The sequence below is a fragment of the Urocitellus parryii genome, chromosome 12, assembly GCF_045843805.1.
Source record: "Urocitellus parryii isolate mUroPar1 chromosome 12, mUroPar1.hap1, whole genome shotgun sequence".
In the NCBI taxonomy this organism is placed as follows: domain Eukaryota; kingdom Metazoa; phylum Chordata; class Mammalia; order Rodentia; family Sciuridae; genus Urocitellus; species Urocitellus parryii.
In genome coordinates this window covers 5,246,981-5,265,964 of record NC_135542.1, presented here as the reverse complement: position 1 = coordinate 5,265,964, position 18,984 = coordinate 5,246,981, and the positions used below count along the sequence as shown (strand labels likewise).

General features: G+C 37.7%; 1 protein-coding gene across 1 annotated transcript in view; it reads right to left on the bottom strand.

Moving 5' to 3' along the window:
* The window catches only part of LOC144249838 (uncharacterized), a 59,173-nt gene extending 43,228 nt beyond the window's left edge, over nt 1-15,945 (bottom strand). The window contains exons 1-3 of the mRNA XM_077792035.1: nt 15,912-15,945; nt 14,787-14,830; nt 8,926-8,986 (exon numbers count right to left, since the gene is read on the bottom strand). The gene's annotated coding sequence lies outside the window, so the exon portion shown is untranslated. The remainder of the gene's footprint in view (nt 1-8,925; nt 8,987-14,786; nt 14,831-15,911) is intronic.
* Nucleotides 15,946-18,984: the final 3,039 nt, after the last annotated feature.

Below are 18,984 nucleotides of genomic sequence, written 5' to 3'. Positions count from 1 at the left end.
CCCTCTGTAATCAGAACAAACCCCAAAGACTGGTCTAAAAATCTACCACTTTAAAGGGGTCAGAATTTCATTAAATCAAATAGTAACATAATTTATAACAGAGCACTTTTTTTTGGTTTTATTTATTTATTATTTTTTTAATTTATTTTTATTTGTTGTTCAAAACATTACATAGCTCTTGACATATAATATTTCATACATTTGATTAAAGTGGGTTATGAACTCCCATTTTCCCCGTATACAGATTGCAGAATCACATCGGTTACACATCCACATTTTTACATACTGCCATACTAGTGTCTGTTGTATTCTGCTGTCTTTCCTATCCTCTACTATCCCTCCTCCCCTCCTATAACAGAGCACTTTTGAAAGAATAGTGCAATCTAGTCAGCAATCACTGGAACCTAACAGCTGAGTGTGATACCAAACAAGACAGTTTAATCAAGAAATCAGGGAAAGAGACTGTCAATGACAACCTGCTAGGGCCACCACCATCCCAGGAGGTGTGGACAAGGATACAGTCTCACGAGGAGCAAAAGGCAGAAATATCATGATGTTGCATAGCGAAACAGACTTCACTAAAATAGAACAGCAAAGACACTGAACAAAAAGAGCAAAGAAAAATAAAAACAAGTTGTGGAGAAGCAGGGGAATAGCACCCAGAAATGTAACCACATACTGCTTAAAATATCCAATTTTTTACAAGAAATTACCAAACAGATAAAGAAGCAGGAATGTGTGACTCACACACAGAGAAACCACCAGGCAAAAAGCTTGCCTGTGAGAGGGCCCAGATGTCAGATGTGACAGACTTCAAAGTGGCCATTGCAAATATGTGTAAAGAACTAACAGAAACCATGCTTAAAGAAGTGAGGATATAAAATGAAACAAGCGGAAATTCTGGAGTTGAAAAGCAACAAGACTGAAAAGAAAAACTCAACAGAGGGATTCAATAGCTGATCAAAATTGCCAAAAGAATCAGCAAATTTAAGACAGATTAAGAGGACTTCTGTAACCCACAGAATAAATTTAAAAAAAAAAAGAAAGAAAAAGAAAGGAAATTAAGTAGAGCTTCAGACAAAAAGGGGATACTGTTAAGTGCACCAACATACATGCAAATGGAACATAAAAAAGGAGGAAGACAGGAACAGATAAAAATATTCACAGAAATAACTGATGAATTTCCTGAGCTTTGATTGAACATTATCAGTCTAAATATTCAAGAAGCTCAACTTTAAGTAGGATAAAGCCAAACAAAAACAATTACACATACATAAATCATACCAAAAGTGTTGAAAACCAAATAGAAAGACAAAAATTTGAAAGCAGTTATACCAAATTTACTACAAAATTCATTTGTTTCAGAGGGCTTCAGAACGTGACATTGATTGAAAATTTGGCAACTGCAGATGTGATCCAGATAAGATAAGGTCATATGAGATTAGGGTGGAATCTTAATCCCACAAGAGAGGCACATAAGGATCTATGTGATGATGGAGGCAGAGATTGCAGTGATGCCTCTCCACAAGCCCAGGAGTGTTACGGATTGCTACAATACCAGAAGCTGGAGAAAGTCATGGAACAGAATGATTCTTCCTTTACAGCCTTCAGAGAGGGTATGGCTTTGCTACCACCTTGTTTTAAGACTTTGAACTTCCAGAAATGTGAGAGATTAAATTTTCATTTTTTTCAAAGCCACAGAGTTGGTAATAATTGTTACAGCAGCCCTAGAAGTGAGTACGGCAAAAGAAAGACAGTGACTTATCAAATACAAGGAAGTCCCAATGTAGTTAATAGCTAACTTACTGCAAAAAACAATGGAGAATGCAGTAAATGACATATTTAAAGTAGGAAGGAGAAAAAAACTGATAGTAAAGAATTTTATATATAATCAAAAACAATTCTAAAAACAAAACGACATTGCAAGAGCAAACAAAAAGTGATAGAAATCATTGCTAGCAAACACAAGAAATACTAACAAATGATCTTCAGGTAAGACCATCTGGTAATGATCCCAGAAAGTAAGGGGAATCCACAGGAAAAAGGAGAGGGGAGAAATGGACCAATAAGAGAATAAAATAATTATCCAAAACCATAAAATTGCATATCTTTCATCTTTGTTCTTAATTGATTTAAAAGCAATCATATTAATACAACAATGTGAATATATTTTTGCAACAAAAAAGAAACTTAATTGTTTATAAAACAAAACGACATGTAGAATTGTACGATTAGTCCTACAACATATATGAATAAATGTGACAATAGCAGCACAAACAGCCAAGTTGTGCATATTGCAGCAAGAAATGAAACCAAAAGTTGATTCATTCTCAGGAAGAAATGGGGGAATTTAGTAACAAAAAAGGTTCACCTAACCAATTCTATAAAGCTACCCTGGTTCTCCTTTTCTCTCAGCTTCTTTAAATTACATTAAGTGATAATTACATCAACACAGTATTGGTTTTATAATACTGACAGACACAAGTAATATTCGTAACAATAATACAAGAGTGGGAGGGTGTTACAGAACTATATAAGAGCAAATTTTCTATATGTCAGTGAAATTCAATTAGTAAAAATGAATTAGATATAAGATACATAAGTACTACAGAATCAGTAATAAAATTAATTTTAAAAGTTAAAAAAATCATTAAGATAATGCAGGTGTTATATAAGAATATATTTAAAGCAAAAGAAAACAGTAATAGGGGAATATGAACAGAAGCATGAGGCATATAGAAAAGTTAAATGGCAGTTATAAATTCAACTATCTCAATAACATTAAATGTCAAAGGATTAAACAATCCACCAAAAGGCAGAGATGATAAGAATGCAAAAAAAAAATCCAATAATATAAATATTTAAATGAGGCACACTTCACATTTAAAGACAATGAGCTGAACACAAAAAGTTCTAAAACATAGTATACAATCAGGAAACAGAAAAAGTGGCTACAACAATGTCAGATAAATATGCTTTAAAAATATTAAAATAGATAGAGGCCTTTTATAATGACAAAAGGGTAATCAGGCAAATATAACACTTATAATCATTTATGTACCTACCAAGAATAACCCAAAATAATTGAAGAAAAAATGGAAAGAACTGAAGGAAGAAATAGAGAATTCAACAAGAATAATTGGAGACTTCAATCTTCCATGCTTATAACAGAACTATGCAGAAGATTAGCAAGGAAACTGAAGACTTAGAAAACACTATAAACCAGTTAGACCTAAAATAGCTACATAATACTCCAATCAACACTGTCATAACACAGATTCTTTTTAAGAGAAATGAAATATTCTTCAGATTAGACCACATCCCATTCTATAAAACAAGCATCAATATGTTTGAAAGGATTTGAAGCATACAAAGCTGTTCTCTGACTACAACAGAATGAAATCAAATTATCAGTATGCTATGGTTTAGATATGAGGCGTCCCCCAAAAGTTCAGGTGTGAGACAATGCAAAAATTTTCAGAGGGAAAGTGATTAGATTATGAGAGGTGCAACTTAATCAGTGGGTTAGTTCGCTGATGGATTAACTGGGTGGTAATGGTGGGGCAGATAGAGTGTGGCTGGAGGAAGTAAGTCACTGGGGTTGTGCATTAGGGGTTTATATTTTGTCCCTGGTGAGCAGAGATCTCTACCTCCTGGTTGCTATGTTCTGTACTGCTTTCTTCTATCACACCCTTCCGCCATGATGTCCTACATCACAGATGTCCTACATCGCATGTCCTCCACAGCTCTGGAGTTGGCCAACCATTAACTGAATCTCTGAAACAGTGGGTCAAAATAAACTTTTCCTCCTCTATTTCGTTCTGGTCATATTTTTTTGGTCACAGCAACATAAAGTTGACTAAAACACAGAAAGCTGAGATAGTCACAAGTTTGTAGAAATTAAATAACACACTCCTGAATAGAAGGGATCAAAGAAGAAATCACAAGAAAAATTGGAAAATACTTTTGAGATGAATGACAATGAAGAAGAATATACCCAAACTTATGGCATGCAGCTACAGCGGTGTTTAAAGTCAGATTTATAGCTGCATGTGCCTATACTGAATAAAGAAGATCTTAAATCAATAATCTAAACGTCTATCTTAAGATACTGGAAACAGAAAAGCAAACTAACCCTTCAACAGAAGAAAGAAAAATTTGAACATAAATTCATAAAAACAGACTAGGAAAACCCAAGAAAACCAATAGATAGTTCCTTTAAAAAAAAGCAACAACAACAATATTGGCAAATTTTTAACTAGACTAAGGAATAAAGAGAAAATATTCAAACTATTTAAATCAGAAGTGAAAAGGGAAAAATATTACCAAACTCAGAAATAAATTATAGCGAAGCAATAGTGTGACCAACTATTTGCCAACAAATTAGACAACTTAAGTAAAATGGAGAAACTCCTAGAAACATACAAGGTTATAAGGGCTGATTTAAGATACAGAAAATCTAAGACTGAATTAATAACTGAAAGAAAAAAAAAAACCACAAAAAATTACTAAGAAAGTCCAAGCCCAGAGGGCTTCTTTGGTTAATTTCAGTACACAAGTAAAGAACAATCAAAACCAAGCCTTCACACACGCATCAATCAATCAATCAATCAATAAAAGCATGAGGGGAATACTTCCCAATCTATCTTATGAGACCAGTATTACTTTATTAAAAAAAAAGAAGTCACAGACCAATATTCCTTTTGAATATAAATTCACCATAACCAAATGAGATTTATTTCACATATGTAATATTGGTTGTAAACTGAGCAAATTAGGAGGTAACTTCCTCAACCTGACAAAGGGCATCCACAAAAAAGCCACACCTAACATGATATTTAACTGTGAAAGACTGAAAGGTTTCCCACCCTTCAGGATCAGAAACAAGGCAAGAACATCTGTTGTTTCCACATACAGTCAACACTGTACTGGAAGTTCTGGGCAAAGCAATTAGGCAAGGAAATGAAATAAAAGATATTCATATTGAAAAGGCAGAAGTTAAACTGAGGCAGGAATGTGGGGATTAAAACCAAGTCTCAAAGAGACCCATAAATCCCACTGGAATAAAGAAGCACCCGTCAGCATATAAGAAACACTGATGAAAACATGCCAAGCACGAGCAAAGCAGCCCTCTCCCTTCCACAGAACAGCACAACTGAGGCAACTGAGGCGAAGCTATGTAACCAATTTCACCTCTAGTTTAGCCTCTGGCCACCATCCCTCTATGAATATTAAAACCTCAGACCAACGCAATGCCAGACAGTCTGCACCCTCTCTCTTGCCCTCCCAGGGTGTGATCCTTGTTTTCCTAAATAATTCTCTGCTTGTGCTTCCACCTGGTGTATCCTCAAGTCTTTTCTGTGACATTTGTCAAGAACCCTACTAATTCTGAGGTCCTTCTCTTTGGAACATTCTCCAGTGGTAAATCTACTTATAATTGCAGGTAACATTATCTTGCATTTAGAAAACATGAAGAAATCCAATTAAAATTACTAAAGCCAACCAATGAATCCAACAAGATTGCAGGATCCAGCAAAATAATCAACTGGTCTCAATATACTTTCCACATACAATAAAGCTAATAAAACAATTCCATCTAAAATAGCAACAAAAACAATTAAACACCTTAAATTTAACAAAAGGCGTATAGAACTTGTACTCGAAAATTTAAAAAATAATAAAATGTTGAAAGAAAGGAGACCTGAAACAATGGAAAGATTTACAAAGTTTATGGGGTTGGGGTTGTGGCTCAGTGGTAGAGCACTCACCTCGCACGTGCGGGACCCTGGGTTTGATCCTCAGCACCACATACAAATAAATAAGTGAAATAAAGGTATGGTGTCTAACTACAAAAATAAATATTAAAAAAAAAAGAATTACAAAGCTTACTATTAAGATGGCAATATCATCCATAATGATCTGTAGGTTCAGTAGTTTTTAAAAAAATTCTTGGATGACTTGTCTAGAGGAATTGACAAGCCAATCCTAAAATCATAAGGAATTGCAAGGAATCCCATTATGGTTTGGATATAGGATATTCCCCAAAAGCTCCTGTGTGAATGCAAAAATGTTGAGGTAAAATGACTGGATCGTGGGAGCTGTAACCTAATTAGTGCCTCCGAGTTTGAATGGATTAACTGGGTGGAAATTGTAGGCAGGTGGTCTGTAGCTGGGGCAGGTGGGTTCCTGGGGGCACACCATGGAAGAGTTCATCTTCTACAGACCCTTCCTTTTTCTTTTTCTCCTTCCTGGCCTCATGAATGGAACAGTGCTCCTCCACCTCACCCTTCTGCCATGATGTTCTGCCTCACCATGGGCCCAGAGCAATGGAACTGGCTGATGATGGACTGAATCTCTGAAACCGTGAGCCAAAATATAGTCTTCCTCCTCTAAGTTGTTCTTGTCAGGCATTTTGGTCATAGCTATGAAAATATGACTAATACAGATCCAAAGAATGAAACTATCTTGGAAAAAGAATGAAGTTAAAGGAATCACACTTCCTGACTTCAAAACTTACTGTAAACCTATGGTAATCAAGATGATGTGATACTGGCAAAGGACAGCCAAGTAAATCTATGGAGATGAGCCTCTAGAAAGAAATACTTACATTTATGATCAACTATTTTCAACAAGGGTGCCAGGATAATCTGATGGGCAGTTATGAATCTTTTCAACATACTATGTTAGGCAACTGGGCAGCCAGATGCAAAAGAATGAAGGAACCTCACGTAACTCCATATTCAGAAATTAACTCAAAACAGGATATAAACCTAAATTTAAGAACTAAATCTATAAAACTTTTAGTAGAAGACATAGTAAAGTTTTATGACTTTAGGGTAAGCAATGACTTAAATATAACACCAAAGTACAAGCAACAAAAGAAAAATGGACTTGGTTGACATTAAAAACTTTGGTGCTTTAAACAACACTATCAAGAAAGTGAAGACAGTTCATGGAGTGGGAGAAAATTTGTGTATTAAATACCTGATAAAAAATCTATATCTGGATTATCTAATGCACTCTTATAAGTCAATAATAGAAAGGAAAATAATCCAATATAAAAGTACTGAAAGGGACTGGGATTGTGGCTCAGCGATAGAGAGCTCGCCTAGCACGGGTGGGACCCGGGTTCGATCCTCAGCACCACATAAAAATAAAGGCATTGTGTTGTGTCCATCTACACCTAAAAAATAAATAAATAAATAAAATAAAAGTATCTGAAAATAAATTTCTCCAAAGATAAGAAATGGCCAATGAGCACATGATAAGAAGCCAGCATCAGCCGGGCGCAGTGTCGCACATCTGTAATCCCAGTGGCTCAGGAGGCTGAGGCAGGAGGATCAAGAATTCAAAGCCAGGCTCAGCATTGGCCAGAAGCTAAACAACTCAGTGAGACCCTGGCTCTAAAAAATATATATATAAAATAGGGCTGGGGATCTGGCTCAGTGGTTAAATGTCCCTGAGTTCAATCTCCAGTACATGCCCCCCCCCCAAAAAAAAATGCAAATCCAAACCACAAACAGAAATCACTTCACACCTACAATCAAAAAAACCAGACAACAATGTGGAAAAACCAGAATATCACACATTGTTGGTGGAAATGTGAAATGGTGCAGCTGTTTTGACAGTCTGGCAGTTTCTCAAAAGGTTAAACATAGAATCATCATTTGACTTATAATATGTACGTATAAATAACATGTTTTATTCACATAAAATACTGAGACAAGCTACAATATGAATAAAGCATGACAACATTATGCTAAGTGAGAGACACCAGTCACAAAAGGATAAATATGACATTATTTCATCTATAATGAATCCAGAATTGGTAAATCTATAGGACAGAAAGTAAACTGATAGCTGCCTAGGGCTTGAGGCGTGGTGGGACTTGAGCGGAGAACAAGTGCCCATACAGCTGGCTTCAGGGTTTCTGAGGGTTCTAAGTTGGATACATGAAGGTTGCACAACTCTGGGATTATATGAAAAATCATGGAATTGTACACTTTAAAAAGCAAGTTATATGTTAATAAAGCGTTAGTTAAAAAAGTGTAAAGGCATAATGTCTTCAGTTTTCTATAGGATAGTAAAATAGGGCTTCTTTACTGGTGAAATTTGTATTGATGTCTGTTTGTTTGTTTATTTATTTTTATGTGGCGCTGAGGATTAAGCCCATGCCTCACACATGCGAGGCAGGTGTTCTACCACTGAGCTATAGCCCCAGCCCTGTTTGGATGTTTAACAAGAAGACTATTAGCCAAGGAAGCCATCACCGTATTTACCAAAGTGGTCTTTGAGCCAGAAAAAGTTGAAAATGTCCGGAAGTTTCACACTTCCTCAAAAAGCTAAACATAGGATTACGTGATTCAGTAGTTCTACTCTTAAGTATACCCTAAAACTAAAAACCTACACACACACAGATGTTTTGTTGTAGCATTGTTCATAACACCCTCCAAGCAGAAACAACTCTCAATGTCCAACAATTGAGAAATGGATAAACAAATGAGGTCCATCCACAAAATGGAATATTCTTCAGCCATAAAAAGGAACTAAGTACTGCTTCATAAAACAGTATGGATGAGCCTGAGAACCATTATTATCAGTGAAAGAAACTAGTCACAAAAGACCACCTATGTTATCACTTCATTTGTATGAAATGTTTATAAAAGGAAAATCCACAGAGACTAAGTACTTTTAGTCGCCAGGAGCTGGGAGAGAGGTGAGAAAAAGTAAGTGCTCACGGGTACAGAGTTTCTTTTTGGAGTGATGAACATACTGTGGAATTTTATGTGGTGCTGTTGCAGCTATCCAATCCACAAACCACTGAACTGGTACTTGAGAAGGTTGGATTTTGTGGCATATGAATTATCTCTCCATTAAAAAAAAGTGTCTTAATATTACAAATATTAATCAGATGTGCAAACTTACCAAAATTCTTTTTCGATCCTTTTCTGATAAGAACTTTACTGGTGGGTATTTCTGGGTAAAGCTGTATAATATGAAGAGATTAAAAAAGAAAAGTCAAATATCTCCTGCATTTTCTCCATTGACAATCAGAACAAACACCAGATTCTCAAGTTCTTGCAATTTGCTCCTACTCTCTTCACCACCTGAGGCCCTAGCTAGCTTCAGTTAAAGAAACATCTCACCTGATCCAGTTTAGAATCGAGCTAAAGACACAACATAAGTTTCCATCCCTGGGAGGTGAAAACTAAGAAGCTGCAAGCAGCCATGAAAGAAGAGGCAGCCCTACCTCTACCAGACCTGTAAAAACACAAAATGTGGGAGCAAGAGGCATCTGGGGGAAGCCCGTCGGAGTCTAGATGGAGGGTGGCTGCTGCATGAGGTCAGGCCCCAGGCAGGAGGTTGCCAAACAAGCTGAAAACAGGAGATATTAACAAAACTGGCTTCCGTTACAAGCAGTCTTAACTTCTCGCAGCCCCTGTCTGTCATCAACACTTCTTGGGGACAGGGTCCTTCTGCCTTAGGTCTGGGACCACACTGCAGGACTTGAGGGAGCTAGACAGATGACTGTTCCTCTGTTTCTCATGTGGGGCTAGCAACGTAAAGCTCTGGTGGTCCAGGGTACCCTCATACCAGCTGCACTCTCCCTCATCTTCACTAAGCAACAGCACCCTGGCATCCCACACTTAGTGGCATGGCATCAAGGAAAAGCACTCTTTTCCGCAGCAGCATTGTGCCTGGCTGTAGCTCTCAGACTGCTGGAATCCATAATGTGCTCCGCCTCAGGCCTGGGTATTTACCTGCTGTGACAGTTTACCTCCCCACCACCTGGTGATGGGGACAGAACCTGGGCCAGAACCTGCTAGGCAAGAAATCCACCAGGAGCTATCCTCCAGCTCAGAGGTTCATTCTCTACCTCCCCATGACTTTAGAGTAAGAGCCTGAGCAGAATGAGGTGGAGCTGCGCCCCGGCAAATGAAGCAGAAGGACAGAGAATCCACTCAGTGAGAGCCAGTGGCAGAAGACTGCAGAGAACCTCTCCTCGGGACTGAGGATGCTCAAGCCTCTAAAATAAAGTGGTAAAATCTTTGCATTTTACTTGTGTACATCCTCCCATATTCTTAATTCATCTCTAGGTTACTTACAATGCCTTATACAATGTGAATGCTATGCAGTCATTTCATTTCATTGTTTAGGAAATAACAAAAAGAAGAGTCCGTTCAGGTACACAGTATGGGCACATTTCTCTCTCTCTCTCTCTCTCCCCTCCCCCTCACTCACATACCCATCCACCCACCCACACCCATATATATTGGCTTTTTTTTGGTCCTGGAGATTGAACCTAAGGGTGTTTTTTGTTTTTTGTTTTTTTTTTACCATCGAGCACAAGTTTCTAGGGCCTCTCTAAGTTGTTGATGTTGGCTTTTAATCTGTAATCCTCCTGCCTCAGGATCCCAAGTTGCTGTGATTACAGGCGTGTGCCATCACACCCGGTTCCCTTGAAATATTTGGTTCATGGTTGGTTGGTTGAATCTGATGCAGAACCTGAGGAATGGAAGGACAACTACAGCCCCTATTTGAAAGCTTAAAATGAAACAGTATAATACTTATACCAGGAAGAAAATGTGTTTTCTTATAGGAAATGTACTTAAATAAAAGTGAAGCAGATGTGAACACTGCACAATACACACATGTACCATCACATAATACCCCATAAATATATACAACTTTTACGTTCATTTTTCAAAAATCTGAGGGAGAAGCACAGTTATCCACCATGCAGTCAGTTAGTGTATGTAGGATGGACTAAAATATATTTCCAACACTGTGTGCTGAAACCTGTAATTTAATAAACAAAAAATAGTTTGGGTCTCCTGCTTTGGTTTTCTTCAGTATGCAGCAACTGTGTTCCAGAGCTTGAACACAGTACCAAGTCATTCAACTCTTAAAGACCATTTTATACCCTCGTTTCTTCCTTGGAGAAATCACACCACAAGAAGCAGTGACAGGATGGGAGAGCTGTCAGGGTCCTCCCCTGTATGTTTGCCTTCTTGTAGGCGAGATGATCAGGGTGCAGCTGCTGGGTGCCCATGGCTGGGCCACTCTCTCAGCCAGTAGCTCAGCACTCCCCAGCATCTGCTGCACTCAGTGCTGGACAATGGGCAGCAGAGGGGCAGAGCCTGAATCGGGGCAGCGGGTAGAATCTCACCCAGTGTATTGGCTCATCTTTTAATTTAGAACCTTAGTGGAACACTGGTTCCATGCTAGGCATGGGGATACGGCAGTAAATACGGGAACAGGTCGGTCCCTAACCATACAAGGTCTGCATCCTTGAGTGTGGGAGACCAGCCAGCAAGAAGAGGCAGAAGTATGAAGCAAATGATGGGTCTTCTCTTACACCTGCCCAAATTAATCCTTTCATAATGGTTTTAGGCCATTTCAGATCATAAGTGCTTTGTGTTATTTTCAGATCTTACTGCTTCCTGGACAGCCTGCAAGAAGTACTCCTGCTTGGAATTTCAGTTAACATTACTAGCTACCTATTCAAAGAACATTTAAAGAGACAGAGATGAAATTAAACAAACAGCATGTGCAGGCATATCTGCAGGTTTAGCATTCATGAATTCAATTATGGATCAAAAAATATTTTACAAGTGTATCTACTGAACATGTATAGGCTTATTTTTTTTGTCATTAGTCCTTAAACAATACAGTATAACAACTATTTACATGCCACTGACACTAAATAGGCATTATAAGTTATCTAGAGAGGGTTTAAAGTATAAACGAGGGCATTTTGTAAGTTCTATGCAAATACTGCACCATTTTATGTAAGGCATCTGTGATTTTTAATATCCACAGGGAGGCCCTGGAACTAATCCGCTATGGACACCAAGGGACAAATGTATAATCAAAGCTTTAAGCGGGAATGTGATAAGGAACATATATAATCCACTTACTCAGGCTTCTGCAATGGCACTGTCCTCCTATCTCTCTCTATAAATATAACCTTCAACCTTGAAAAATATCCTTACTTCTTAGAGGCCACTCTGCTCAAAGTGACAAGCGTTTCAAGAAAACATTTCTAGATATATTCTTTTTCTTTTCTTTTTTTTTTAAATGAAGTCCCTATTCTTTTTTTTTTCATTTTTTTTATTAGTTGCACATGACAATACAATGATCTTGACATAGCATACATTTGAATCAAATGGGTATAATTTCTCATTTTTCTGAGTGTACATATTCTTTTTGGTACTAGGGATTGAACCCAGGAGTGCTCTTACCATATCACAGCTCTTTTTAATTTTTATTTTGAGATAGGGCCTTGCTAAGTTACTGAGGGTAATGTGAAACTGTGATCCTCCTGCCTCAGCCTCCTAAGTCGCTGGGATTACAGGAGTGCACCTCAGTGCCTGGCTCCAGAAACATTCATGTATTGCCAGTATCGAGGTGGCTGTTTGATTCTTATTGCAGTCAGGAAAAATAAAACTAGACAGAAATCCATTAATAAGCACAAACCTTTTCAATCATATCTACACTTGGCTTTTCAACTGAAACAAAACCCGGGCCTTTTCTTTTTTATCATTTGACTTGCTCACGAACTTGAAAAACAAAATCGTTTTAGATGAGAAACCAAAAAGCAGATCCAAGAGGCAAATGTTTACTCTCCGTCCCTAATTAGAGACAGTTCTCCCAGTGTGACAAGAATAGGTTACTGGCAAATCCTTAAGATTGAGTTTGGACTTATACTTCTTTTTCCGGTTCAAAGGCACAAAAAGCATCACAAAAATATCAAAAGAAATCATGGATTCTCAGATTTTAAGAGATGTTACCTGTAAGCTATCAATAGCTTATTTTCCTCAAAAATAAATGAATGTTTTTGTCTCAAGAAAAAGACCAGTAGACAGACTTTTTCTTGAACCAAAAAAAAAAAAAGAAAAAATTAGTGCAATATTTCTTACATTTTATTTAAAAACAAAAATCTTCAATTAAAATCTCTCAAAGTAGCTAGGCATGGTGGTATGTACCTGTAATCCCAGCAGCTTAGAAGGCTGAGGAAGGAGGATCAAAAGTTTGAGGCTAGCCTCAGCAACTTAGCGAGGCCCTAAACAACTTAGTGTGAATTTGTCTCAAAATTAAAAATAAATAAATAAAAAGGGCTGGGGATGTAGCTCAGTGGTTCAGCATGCCTGGATTCAAATCCCAGTACTGAAAAAAGAAAATACTTTGAAATTATGCAGACTTATTGAGGGCAGAATTTCTGGCTCCCATCCAATGAAATTGATACATGCAACAGAATTTCAGCACAAAATTTTGGAAAGGAAAATTTAAAGCCCAAATAATAAATAATTAATTGGGGACTAAGAAATGATGAATTATTTGTTTCATACTTCATTCTGCTTCTGATTCATTCATTCTGCTTTACATTCCTAAGGGAATTTGTTAAAAAACACCTCTACCTCAGTAAGAGTTGAAAATAGTTTGCCTGACTGCTCAGGATAAGAGGATAAGAAAATGAATGAACACATTTGATGAAAATTCTTGATCCCTACTTCTCTTTGATCACTTAATGGAAACCAAAGAAAAACTACTCTTCACTTCTTCCTTTTTGTTCTGAGCTTGGTATAGGATGCTGACATGAATCACCAACTCATCCCAAGGAAAGAAAAAAATTACATAACTTTAATTAATTTTCCATTTTCCTTTTAAAATTTCTCAACTATCACATAATGCCTTCACATATGTACACCCAAGGAAAAAGCACCAGTGCTTAAGACTACATCAACTGGAAATGCATGTGACGGACAGAGGACACAGGCACAACAGCTTCACACATTCAAGAGGGAAAGCCCGAAGATTAAGGGATGAGAAGGATATTTTGCCAAAATCTAATTCAAATGAAATCTTTGCCATACTATTCAAGCTTTCTCTCCCAGCCACTTCACCTGGACTAAATTCTGCAAATCTCCTGATGTACTCTGGTGGCAAAAGCAGATACATGACTAAACCTGACAAATAACTGACTCCGTGTCCAGTTTCTTAAGTGTGATCACCGGTGCTTTGATTTACACTCTCCAGGTAGCTCTCTTGGGTTGGAACTGTTGGACTAATGAACACATGTCAGAAGCCATCTGACCACCTTGCAGAAATGCAAAGGAGGTGAAAGCTTATTTGGCTTCAAAATGTCATAAATCTACAGAATCCAGGAATTCACAGGGTTAGAGCAAGGACTTCAGCACACCCAGATCCTTTCTTCTTCTCATGTGCTGACTGCTGGAATATCACACTCAAATGGAAGCAAAACCAAAAAAGCTTTATGTTGTAATTTAGTTAAGTTGCTGTAGTTTATGCAAAGCAAAGTGATTTTAGGATTTTTAGCTTAGCATTTGTGGTTGCACTTCAGCAAGACCTCTGGAAAAATAAATTTAAAATGAATTAAATAGATATAAATCTTCCTTAATGGAGAGTATCTAGTGCTTTCATTAGAAAAGGTCCTTAAAGACAAAAGGTAGAAAAAATAGTTTAAAAACTGCATTTAATTTTTTTGTGTGTATGTGGTGCTGGGGATCAAACCCAGGGCATTGTAATGCAAGGCAAGCACTCTACCAAATAAGCTGTATACCTAGGCCTGCATTTAGATTTTAAAGTAAAAACTTATGTTCTTATGGAAACGGATTTCTCTTGAGGATGCCTAACATCTTTCTTATTATAAAAGTTTCATATATAAGTTCAACTGAGAAAAACTTGTATTTGATATTGACCTTTCCTGTCATGTAACTAAGATACAAGCATTTTCCTCAAGTCAAAACAAAAAGTGCTCTTACCTTTTCTCCAAATCTCTGATTTTCTCTCTGAGTGGTTCAACAATCTAGAAAAATCAACCAAAATCAGATTTAAAACAAAAGCAGTCTTCCACTATTCTCACTCCATTCTGATGATTCATACAAGCATGAAATAGTGCAAAATAGATTTTAATACCATCTACAAATTCACTTCCAGTTTGAAATTAAAATAAACCACTCGAGTCACAATGCTAGAATCAAGCAGATAAACTCTATGTTGGCACTGACTCCATAGGTCTTCATCTGAGCAAATGGACCTCTTTACTCACCCACCTCACTAGGAAGAATGTGAAAGGTGTTTCAGGTTCATAAAAAGGAGCAGATCAACACTTTCCATCTTTTCAGGAACCAAAGAATCCCCCACATGTGGTCCCCACAATCCTAACATTTTGTTTTTGCGATTATATTTGTGTTATCAGCTCTTGCAGATAAATCGCAGTCTGCGAGTCAAACCACATTCGTGTGTGTCACCATCCACCAGGAGCTCAGGCAAAAAGAGAGCATTCCAAGGGCTTCCCTGGGACATTGGCATCTGGCTTCAAATCCAAAGTGGATAACTCTCTAGCCCCTTCCACAGCCCATGCGGTAATAGTCTAGCTGTATCTCTATTTACTTATCTGTTATAGGCAATTGTCTTAAACTAGAAAGTGTATGATCGAGTAGAGGTGCTTGCCTTCAGCTAGGTGGGTGTGTGATCACCAATCTGTGCATATGGATGCTGTTTTTATTTCTCAAGTCCTTGCATTTGGTTTGGGGTAGCTTTCCTCTGAGCATCTGCTCAGGGACTGGGTGTTGGCATCTGCCTCCACCTCTCACAGGTTATCACTTCCCTTCCTCTAAGAAAGGGTCATCTGAAGCCACATAAAAGTCTTAAATGTATTTTTCCTTCAGGGCAAAATTTGTTTTAATACGCCAGACCTTTATAAAAATGGGCAAATGGTGACAGAGACATTGTATCTTAAAGAAGTGAATGATTGTTTGAGAGATAATTTCAAAATCACTGAATGACATAAAGCTGCCAAAATAAAGAGCTCAGAATAAGCAAAGGAAGTGAAACTGACAAATATATATAGTTAAGACAAAAGAAAATATGGAAAAGAAACCAACCTCTTCAATCTTGCTTTCAATTTTTAATTCGCCATTTTCCCGGATAGACCTGTTGAGCAGAAAGTTACAACACTGAAATCAGTTGAAAGAACTTGTGACTTCAAGATTTGTTTCTGCACAAATTGCCACAACAAACCCAAGGCTGCAGCCCTATCCTCCCTGACACAGTGATCTGTGCCGACTCCCTCCGACAGGGGGCGTGCCAGGGGAAAGTAGGACACCAGGAGGAGGAAATCTTAAGTACATAGGCAAACATTCTCAGTTTTAACCAACTGGTTGTTTGTATCAAACCAAACTAATTTCATCTCTGCATTACAACATGGGATTTTAAATTAGAAACGGGAAGCCATGTCTATAAGAGTATATGCTTCTCTGCAGGGCTTTCTCAGGGATTTAACACAAAATGGAGTTTCTCCAAGTAAAAACAAAGCTCCTTTAAATGGGATCTGAGCACCCCACCTAGCCACACACAGCAGCCTTTGTCAGGAAACACACAACCCAGCGGTAGGAATCAGACCAACATGGCCCCACCCACCTTGCAAAGCCAACTCCACATGAAAAGCCTGCTGGGGGCCCAGTGACCTTCTACCCTTGTGTCCTTGTGCAGCAGGACTGAACTTCTCGTGCCAGCTTCACCAACACAAACGTGTCATTCTTACATTTCTTAACACCATGGAATAGCAAAGTGAAGCAATTTTTCTTTAAATGGAAATCTGTATTAATGGTGCCAAATTTGCTTCACAGTGAATACTCATTACTTTTCTGCTGACTTTTTAAAAAGGGCTATTTTTTAATTTTGTAGAGATAATTAACATAAGGATTTTGCAAGTGTCCCTCCTGCCCTGTTAACTGGCACAAATAATGCATACTCAAGTCAGAGGGTTCCTCAAGCCTAACCCTGAGATTGACAGGTGGTCTCAGCATCCACATCTGGTGTGAGCTAAACATCCCTAATCTGAAGATTTAAAAGCATAAAATCCAAAATACTCCAAAATCTAAAATTATTTGAGAGCTGACAAGATAACATAACACAAGTGGGAAATTCTACACCTAACTTCATGTGATAGGTCACACACACACAAATAACAACTAAGATCAGGCTTAAAATTAAAGAATAGTTTTCCATTGCCTTCATCCTATTCTATAGTGTACATATATGTGTGTGAATCTCTCTCTCTCTCTCTCTCTCTGTGTCTGTGTGTGTGTGTGTATTCCAAAGAAAAAAATTCAAAATCCAAGTATTCTGGTCCCCAGTATTTTGGATAGGGGTTACACAAGTTGTAGTTTGCTCTGGGACCAAAAGACTATCATTTCCCTGGAACAAATCCTTTCTCAAAGGCTTTGCCCCTGTGTCCATGCTCTTGCCACCCAGAAATACAGTTTATACTTCAGTAGTGCAACAGTTAGGGTCACACCTATATTACCTACAGAAGAAGGGGTAGTGAAGAGGTGAAGAGAGGAGCTGACCATTGTTTACATGGAATTTTCCTGGGTAACATTCAAATCAGCTGTGTTCCTTGAAAATATCCACAGCAGAAAAGAAACAGCCCAAATGTGTAATTAGCAAAATACTCAGTTTCACTAAAATTATTCCACTAACCCATGAAAACAATAGGATGTAGGTAACTACTAAAATGTGTCTATAAAACCCAACCACAATACCCAAGTAATTAAAAACAATTACCTCATATTAACAAAGTTGCCCCAAACAGCTGTGAGAGAGAGAGAAAAAAAGTCAATATTTAAGTTTGCAACATTCTGGTATTCCAACTAACAAAATTTTAATTTAATTTTTTTTTTACATGTGCTAGGCAAGCACTCTACCACTGAGCCACAACCCAAGCCCCAAAATTTTAATTTTTAACCACTGAGAATCTGGACTACAGCTCATGCAGACAATAAATGTACACTTTGTTTTCAGAAAAATTAAGTCCTGCAAAATAGAAAAAAAACAATCCTATTTATCCCTGCTCCCAGGTTCACAGTTTTGGCATTTAGAGTTCAAAGGTGCATGAATGACAGTATGTCCTCAACATAGCATTTCTGGAAGAGTCAGTCACAAAAATTAAAGAACTGTATGCCTCAACGAGAACCCAGCGTTCAATCCAAACTCTCCCTTTAAACATTAAGGAAAACAAACCACAGAAGCTAAATAATGGCCTGCAGTTGAGGCTGACCACCACTAGGTGGCCAACATTTCTCAGCACTTAATCCATCTCATTCAATGACTTCTCTGCAGGTCTCTGCCATTGGCTACAGACACCCCATGTCTTCAGACCCAACAGTGAAACCGGACCTTGGATGATTTTAAAACACAATAGGGGAGTTGGAGCTGTAGCTCAGAGGTAGAGTGCCTGCCTTGCCTGCCTGCCTGCCTCACATGTGAGAGGCCCTGGGTTTGATCCTCAGCACCACATACAAAAATAAGTGAAATAAAGGTGCTGTGCCAACTACAACTTAAAAAAAAAAAAAAAAAAAAAGATATTGTGTCCATCTAGAACTAACTAACTAAACAAATAAATAAAATTTTAAAAATAAATAAAATATGAAGGAGCATTCTGAATCTGAAAATACAAAACCTGAAATGTCCCCAAATTATAACTTTTTGAGCCCTGATATGACACAAGTGGGAAATTCCATTACCATGAAATATTGTTTTATCCACAAAATCATTAGATACTACATAAAATTACCTTCAGGTTACATGTCTAGGGAACCATGAATTTCATGTTTGGAGTTGGGTCCCATTCCATTATGTATATGCAAATATCCAAAATAACATCCCTCAAAATCCCAAATATGAAACAGTGCTGGTCCTAACTATTTGAAATAAGGGATACTGAACCATACTAGACCATAAGAAATCACCTTAAATTAGTGAGCAGAACATTATTTCATAGACACTCTTTGCCATGAATACATACATGGTCTGTCTTAATACTCTTTAAAAAAAAAATATTTATTTTTTAGGTGTAGATGGACACAACACAATGCCTTTATTTTTATGTGGTGCTGAGGATCGAACCCGGGTCCCGCCCATGCAAGGCGAGCTCTCTACCGCTGAGCCACAATC